At 49.8% G+C, this 7,913-nt stretch overlaps 1 long non-coding RNA gene across 1 annotated transcript; it reads left to right on the plus strand.

Moving 5' to 3' along the window:
* The first annotated feature begins 841 nt into the window (after positions 1–841).
* Positions 842–3,768, plus strand: LOC136793042 (uncharacterized). The gene is made up of 3 exons (XR_010837777.1): positions 842–888; positions 1,128–1,260; positions 3,652–3,768. It is a non-coding gene; the product is annotated as an uncharacterized lncRNA (long non-coding RNA).
* The last annotated feature ends 4,145 nt before the right edge of the window (positions 3,769–7,913 follow it).

Here is a 7,913-nt window from a genome sequence, read left to right on the forward strand (position 1 = left end):
GGTAGGCTGTATTATCTGCTCAGAGCAACTGTTAAATAACCTGACAAAGGGCATGAGAGCAGAGGCTGGTGGGGCACCAGTTTAAGTCCAGGTCTGGCTGACTCTGGGTGGGTGTTTCTCCCATTCTTTCCTGATGTGCTCCTCAAGCTCTGGGCCTGGCACCAGGGAAAACGCGATGAACTTGGATCCCTGCCCCAGGGAGCTGGCCATGCAGGGAGCAGTGAACAGCCACGAGATAGAAAAGGGGAGCAAAGCATGGCGGGAAATCACGCAGCAGGTGCAAACCCAGAGGCATCCACACAGAGGTGATGACTGAAGTCGGAGAGTTCTCGCTGAGAGTGGGCAGCCCTCGGAGTTGGTAGCTCTCTGAAGGAGAGAAGGACACGACAACTCAGTGCAATGTGAGATTCTACGTTGGCTGTTGGATCAGGAAAAAAAAAATGCTTCAAAGGACATGAATTAAAGCAATTGATGAAATTTAAATTCGGACTGTACATTTGATAATAAAGTGTCTATATAAAATTCCCTTAATTAATATTTCAATTGTAATTACATAAGAGATTGTCCTGCTCTTAGGAGATACAGCTGAAGTATTTCAGGGTGATGAGTTGTGACGGCTCTAACTTTCTCTGCAATGGTTCAGCAAATAATAATAGTAAGTATACACACGTAGAGATAAAGCAAAGTGGCAAAATGTTAACAATTGGTGAAAACCAATAGAGGAAAGATATAAGGGTATTTATTCACTGTACTGTTCTTGCAGCTTTTCTGTAGGCTTGAAATTCTTCCAAATGAAAAAGTTAAAAAAAAGAAGTGGGAGCAGGGAGAGGAGACAGCAAAGGAGAAGAGCAGGAGGAGAGGGCAGGCTCCTGGCAGCCGAAGGAGGATGTGAGTCCAGGAAGGCAGCAGAGGCTGCAGGAAGGTGGGAGGTGGCAAGGACGTGGGGACGGCTGAAGAGCAGTCTGCGGGCTGTGGGAGGACGCTGCAGTCTTGGAGGTTCAGGAGTGCAGGAGAGCTGGAGGTGCCAGGAGTGGGGAGTACGCTCTCAAGGGTTTCTCCAGAGGTGGGCTGGAAAATGGCTGGGCAGGCTGGGGGAGCACGGCAGCATTGGAAAAAGGCCTTCGTAGGTCGAGAGAGGCCTGAGCTCTTTGCTCAGAAGAGACGAAAAGGCTGATGGAGAGAGAGTTGACAAAGAGCCAGAACAGCCCATGTTTTATTTCCTTCAGAGCTCTTATCAGTGTGGAATGATTTCATCTTAAGGTATTTCTTATCTGCCTGTGTAAGCCCCATGAAGTGTAAGCCCCTTGAAGGCACCCCCTTCCTGTTACCTATCCTCTGTCCCTTCTGTTAATCTTCACTGCTTTATCCCTAGCACCTGTCAGGGGCTCAGTATTTTTGAATGGATGAATGACAGGGGGTGTGCTTGTTTTCTGGGGCTGCCAAAACGAAGGACCACAGACTGGGTTCCTAAACAACAGAAATGTATTCCAGTTCTGGAGACTGGAAGTCTGAGATCAAGGTGTCAGCAGGGTTGGTTCCTTCTAAGGGCTGTGAGGAAACACCTGCTCCTGGCCTCTCTCCTTGGCTCACAGACTGGCGTCCTCTCCTTTTGAATCTTCACATCACCTTCCCTCTATGTGAGTTCGCCTCTATGTCCAAATTTCCCCTTTTTATAACGGCACCAGTCATATTGGATTAGAACCCACCCTAATGATTTCATCTTAAGTAATTGTATCTGGTGATGACCCTATTCCCAAATAAGATCACACTCTGAGGTACCGGAGGCTAGGAAGTCACCATATCAATTGTGGGGGGATGCAATTCCACCTGGAACAGGGAACAGGAGGGAAAGGAGGGAGGTGGGAGTGCATTAGGGAGAGAGGACGGGGTGGGGGGGGGAAGGCGGGGCTGGAGGTGAAGCTGGGGCACCACTGAGCATTAAAAAAAGAGAAAAAGGCTTTCTTGCTGTGTGTGGCCGCAGAGGGTTGAACTAAAGCCAAAGGAGGATGTTTTGGTTCAGTTAAAAGGAAACCTGTAACTTAAGAGACAGGACTGTCCAAAAACAGAGGCAGGTGCCCTGAGAGTGGGAAGTGAGTGTTCCATCTCTGGGAAGAAGGCAAGATCATCGGTGGCACACCAGGGCCAGTGAGGATGGCATTCCAGCCCGTGGGCACTGGACTTATTCAGGCCTCAGTATTGTGTGAGCGTTGCTCTGTGCCAGGCTTGGCTGTACTGAGGAAGCAGCTGTGGACTGAAGCTCCCAGGCTGTCCGGGGTCCGGGGAGGAGTGATCATGGAGGTCCTTTCTGGTCCCTTTCCTGCTCAGGAGTGGCTGGGAACACCGGTCACACCTGGGCAGCCTTGCAGGGAGCAGCGGGGACAGGACCGCCAACCCAGCAGGGCCCCAGCAAGGTTCAGCCCACACATGCCTTCCCTATGAATGCCACCCGGCTGGGCTGCGTGGGCTGCGTGCAAAGTGCCCCTCAGGCCATACCCCTGACCCTGGGTAGATCAGGACACCCGGGCTTTGTCCAGGTCCATCAGTAATGCTGGGCTGGGCCACCGTGGGCCGGGCACCTCTCCTCTGTGAGCCTCGGTTTCTTCATTTGTATAAATGAGAACAGTGGTTGTAGATTAATGTGGGTGGTCAGCTGTGTGATAGAGGAAGGCTGGAACTGAGTCAGGTCTGCTCTGGGTTTGAATCTCCATTTTCTCACTTCTCAGCCTAATGACTGGACAAGTCACTTAGCCTCAGTAAGCCTGTTTCTCATCTGTGAAATGGGCATGATATCAGCCTCCTCCAGGGTTACCAAAAATTGTGCTTTACCTCAATGCCCGGCACTGGGGCAGCTTTTCTAGTGATTCATTTTGTTATTAATAAGAATCCTTTGTAAGCTCTGAAGGGCTGCACACATGCCAGTCATTGTTATTAATAATCAACTTAAGGCCATGAACTTGAGTCATTTAGGAAGGAAGCCTGGGGGTGGACATTGCCCTGGAGGACCCCCAGTCTGGCTGCATCCTTTTTCCTCTTCTCTGCTGGTCTGGGAAATCAGCCAGTACCAGGAGGGTCTGTAGGAACCAGACAAGCTCCTTCCCTTAAGGGAAGGCCCTGTTCTTGCTTTTTCCCCACCTACTAGCTGCTGCCTCTTCTAGAGGAGCCCAACCCCCATCCCATAACCTCAGTTTAATCATGAGAAAAACTAGAGGCAAATCCCAATTGATGGACATTGTATAATATATGTGACCAGTTCTCAGAACTCTCAAGGTCGTTAAAAACAAGGGAAGTCTGAGAAACTGTCATAGCCAAGAGGAGCCTAAGGAAACATGGCAAGTAAATCCTGGATGGGATCCTGGAATGAAAAAGGACATCAGTAGAGACTAAGGAAATCTGAGTACAGTATAGGCTTTAGGTATATGTGTCCATTCATTAGTTGTAACAAATGTGCTGTACATATTTAAGATGCTAACAATAACAGGAGAAATTGCTTGTGGGGGTGTATGGATGGAATATTGGTGTCTTCCTCCAATGGGATGATATTAGAAGGTGGGGCCTTTGGGGGGCATTAGGTCATGAGGGTTGAGCCTTCCTGAATGGGATTAGTGCCTTATAAGAAGACACAGTTTGTTTATGGTCCCTGCTTTCCTCCAGGTGTCCAGGTGTGGATACAAGGGGAAGACAATTAATTGTCTGCAACCAGGAAGAGGGTTCTCGCCGAGACACTGGATCTGCCAGTACCTTGATCTTGGACTTTCCAGCCTCTAGAACTGTGAGACATAAATGTTTATTGTTCAAGACACCAGTCTACTGTATTTTTGTTATAGCAGCCTGAACTGACTAAGACGGGCAGTGTACAGGGACCCTCTGAACTACCCTTGTAAACTTTCTGAATATCTAAATCCATTTAAAAATCATTTACTTTAAAAAATGCCAGTTTTTTAAAATTTATTTTTATTATTATTTTTTAAAATTTATTTTCGGCTGCATTGGGTCTTTGTTGCTATGCGCCTGCTTTCGCTAGCTGCGGTGAGCAGAGGCTACTCTTCGTTGTGGTGCGCGGGCCTCTCATTGTGGTGGCTTCTCTTGTTGCGGAGCATGAGCTCTAGGCACGCGGGCTCCAGTAGTTGTGGCACACAGGCTCAGTAGTCGCGGCACATAGGCCCTAGAGCACGCGGGCTTCAGTAGTTGTGGCGCACGGGCTTAGTTGCTCTGCGGCATGTGGGGTCTTCCCAGACCAGGGCTCGAACCTGTGTCCCCTGCATTGGCAGGTGGATTCTTAACCACTGCGTCACCAGGGAAGTCCAAAAATGCTGGTTTTTAAAAGAATAATAAGATTGTCACCAGAATGGTAGTTATCTCAGGGAGGGTGGGAGTTCAGATATTTTTATTTTCTTCCTTATTCTTTTGGGTATTTTTTGGTATTTGTTATAATAAAATTTTAAAATTTAAAGAAAGAAAGGGAGGGAGGGAGGGAGGCAGAAGAGGAGAGAAAAAGAGAGAGAGAGAGGAAATGAGGGAAGGAAGGAAGGAAGGAAGGAAGGAAGGAAGGAAGGAAGGGAAGAAAGAAGAGAAGAAGGAAATCTAAAGCAAATGGGGCAAGCAAACACCAGCCAGCTCAGCCATCAGCTGTCTCGGGTGAGGTACAGGGAGGCCTGGGTCCCTTCCTGCCAAATGAGTCCTCAGAGGTGCAGAGTACCTTAGCTATCCACCGAGGCCTGGGCTCTGCTCACGCCCCAGTGCAGGTTAGCTCAGGGGCCTGATGAGGCCTTGAGCTCCAGCGTCTCTATTGCAACTACAGCAGCATCTTGGTCATCTATCTCCTTCACCTTCCCCAGGAAAGCTGCAGCCCCCGGGCACAGGGGGCTGGGACCTGGCCAGCGGAAGTGGATGACTCAGGAGTGCTGAAGGAACAAAATATTCCATTGCCCTGGCCCCGGAGGCTTTTCAAGTTTCCCTAAAGCCCTCTCCTAGCCACTGACTCCCCCCATCCCCTGCTGCCCTAGACAGGCAGCTCAGAGCTGTGTCACCGACTGTGTAGTGGAGGGGGCGTCCGGCCTCCAAGGTCCAGACAAGCCAGGCTCAAACCCACCCTGCTCTGGGGAGTCCAAAGTTCTTCCTGAGTTTTGGGCAGATTGCCAGAGGCCTCATTTTCTCATGCTTGGTTTTGGCCTTGGCTCTGTCTTCTGTGTCTGCTGTCTCTGTTCTGCACTTTGGGGACCCCGGAGAAGCCCTTTGTGAGTTTCTATTCAAAAAGATAAAAAGCCGTTCTTACCCAGGTTTCAGGAGTGAGAGCTTTTCCAAGGCACCAAGGGAAAGCAACTCACATGTGAGCTGCACACCAAGCCGTTAAAGTGATCCAGGGCCTTACTGGTCCCCTCCCTGCTCCTCTCCCGCCCCGGCTCCACATCGGTCTTTTTCCTGCTTTGATGTCTTCCCTGTCACTCTGCTGGCCTGGGGGCCCTCCTGAGTCCTGGTTCTCCTATTACTATCCAGTCCTCTCAAAATATACTGCAGACAGCCTGGCTGCTGATGAGCAGGCACCCTGCTAGGTGCTTTGCAGGTGTTGTCGTCAATATTGCTTTGAGGAGCAAGACTGCTCTTGCCGTGGCTGGTGTGGTCTGGCCCCTGCCTTGCCTCACACCATGCAGTCCCAGCTCTGCCATGGCCTCCCTGGCCCTCTTCTATTGTCACTTTGTGCCACTGTCCCTCCTGCCACAAGGTGTCTCCTAAACCCTGCAACCGTCTTCACTTCTCCACCTCCTGGAAAATCCTTTCAACCTTCAGATTGCTGCTTCCGTGCTGAGGAGGTCAAGGCCCTGTATTGTCCACCGTCATGACAACACATTTGTACTTTTTACTTCTGCATGTGCTTTTCTGATTGCCTCTCGCCTCTACCAGACTGGAAGCTTCGGGAGGGAAGGGGCTGCATGTGGTTCTCTTCTCTGTTTTATCCCCCGTGTAGAGCACAGGGCCTGGCACATGAATGGTTCTTGTGTCAACTAGGATTGGGTGTAGCAGTGAGTGACAGAAAACCAGGAATAATGGTGACTTAAAGAAATACACGTTCTGGCTTCCCTGGCGGCGCAGTGGTTGAGAGTCTGCCTGCCGATGTAGGGGACGCGGGTTCGTGCCCCGGTCCGGGAAGATCCCACATGCCGCGGAGCGGCTGGACCCGTGAGCCATGGCCATTGAGCCTGCACGTCCGGAGCCTGTGCTCTGCAACGGGAGAGGCCACAACAGTGAGAGGCCCGTGTAATGCAAAAAAAAAAAAAAAGAAATACACATTCATCTTTGTCTCATGTGAACAAAGGCTAGTGGTAAGGAGTCCCATTTCTTACCCCACAATTATGAAATGGGGACCCTATGACAATCAGGAACTCATGCATCTTCTACCTTGACTTCAGCACCATGGTTCATGATGGCTGCTCTAGCCATCACTGCCAAATTCTAGCCAGCAAGGAGGAGAGAATACAAATCATGCTTCCTTGTTGTCAGGCTTCTCAAACTTTCATGTACCACTTCCACTTATCTTCCCAAGTCTCATCACCTCACATGCAAGGGAAATGGGGGAAATGTAATCTATTCCAGGTGGCTGTGTTCCCAGCTAACAGTGGGGGCTCTGTTTCCAAGAAGGGAGGATAACTAGCAGTGTCTGCCATAGCCCTCAATAAATATTGATTGAATAGAGGAATGATCTCACTTAATACAACAATCCTCTAAGGTAGGTATTATTATCCCCATTTTATAGATGAGTGCACTAAGGCTCAGAGAGGTTACAGCAACCTTCCAAAGATAGTAAGTGGGTGACCCTGGAGCCCTGGGACATCAGCCCCAGGTTCAGATCACCTGTTACCTTCCTGTGGCACCCTGGATATTATCTTACCCACTCTGGGCCTGTTTCCCCACCTGTGTAGTAAGCCTGTGGGTCTCTGACCTTCTGCATTGCCACAACAAATCTGAGGGCTCACAAATGGGAAGAGCCAGAACCTTGCAGTTCACAGCATGAGGCTCTGTATCCGTGAGCTGGTGGAAGTCTAAGATGAGCTACATGAGAGCCTGGCCTCCATTCCTCCCACTGAGGGCTCTTGCCACCCAGGGAAGACCTTCTTCTGACATCAGCCTCCCTCACCAGTCCCCTTATCTTCGCCTTCCCTAAGGCCCTCATGAGCTTTCATCATCCTGTTAGTTTCCTACAGCCCACCAACTAGGATCCCAACCTCCCCGTCAATGCAGAGCCACAGACCCTGGGTTTGGAGGGCCCATTTCCGTCCACCTCCTAGAGGCTGCCCATGAGTCAGTATCTGCTGGGAACGCTGACTGGTTTCTGGGTGTCTGGTCTCAACAAACTCTCCTCCCAGACGGGCCTGCCTGCTCTCTCCCTGCCTGCCTTTGACATGAGCTGCTGACTGGGGCGAAACACTTCCTTTCCCTGCCACCCCAACACATCCACCAAAAAGTGCTTTTGCAAATTCCACAAGGTATTTGGCCTCCAGGTGCAAGCTTGTCTTGCTGACAGTCTCCCCAGAACACCGGTGAGCTCATCTCAGAACAGTGCTTTCCCACCTTTGCTGCCATGTATGTGACATGGGCTCCCAAACACATTTAAACCTCTCTGTTCAATGAGGGACTCAACTCACCTCTCATCATCCATCCATCCATCCATTCATGAAATATTTGTTGATTACCTACTATATGCCACATTGTGCTAAAAGTAGGGAATTCAGTTATGAAAAACTAAATCCTCATGGCCTAAAGGGAAAGATGTACAGTATATATAATCATCTCAATGAATGTTTGATTACAGCAGGAACCACACACACTAACGGAAAGAAACACAGTGCTATGCTCTCATTTCTGTCACAAAGATTTATTGAAGGCCTTCTACAAGTCACGCTCTGTTCCATGACAGCATA

The sequence above is a fragment of the Kogia breviceps genome, chromosome 18 (genome assembly GCF_026419965.1).
Source record: "Kogia breviceps isolate mKogBre1 chromosome 18, mKogBre1 haplotype 1, whole genome shotgun sequence".
NCBI classification, from domain to species: domain Eukaryota; kingdom Metazoa; phylum Chordata; class Mammalia; order Artiodactyla; family Physeteridae; genus Kogia; species Kogia breviceps.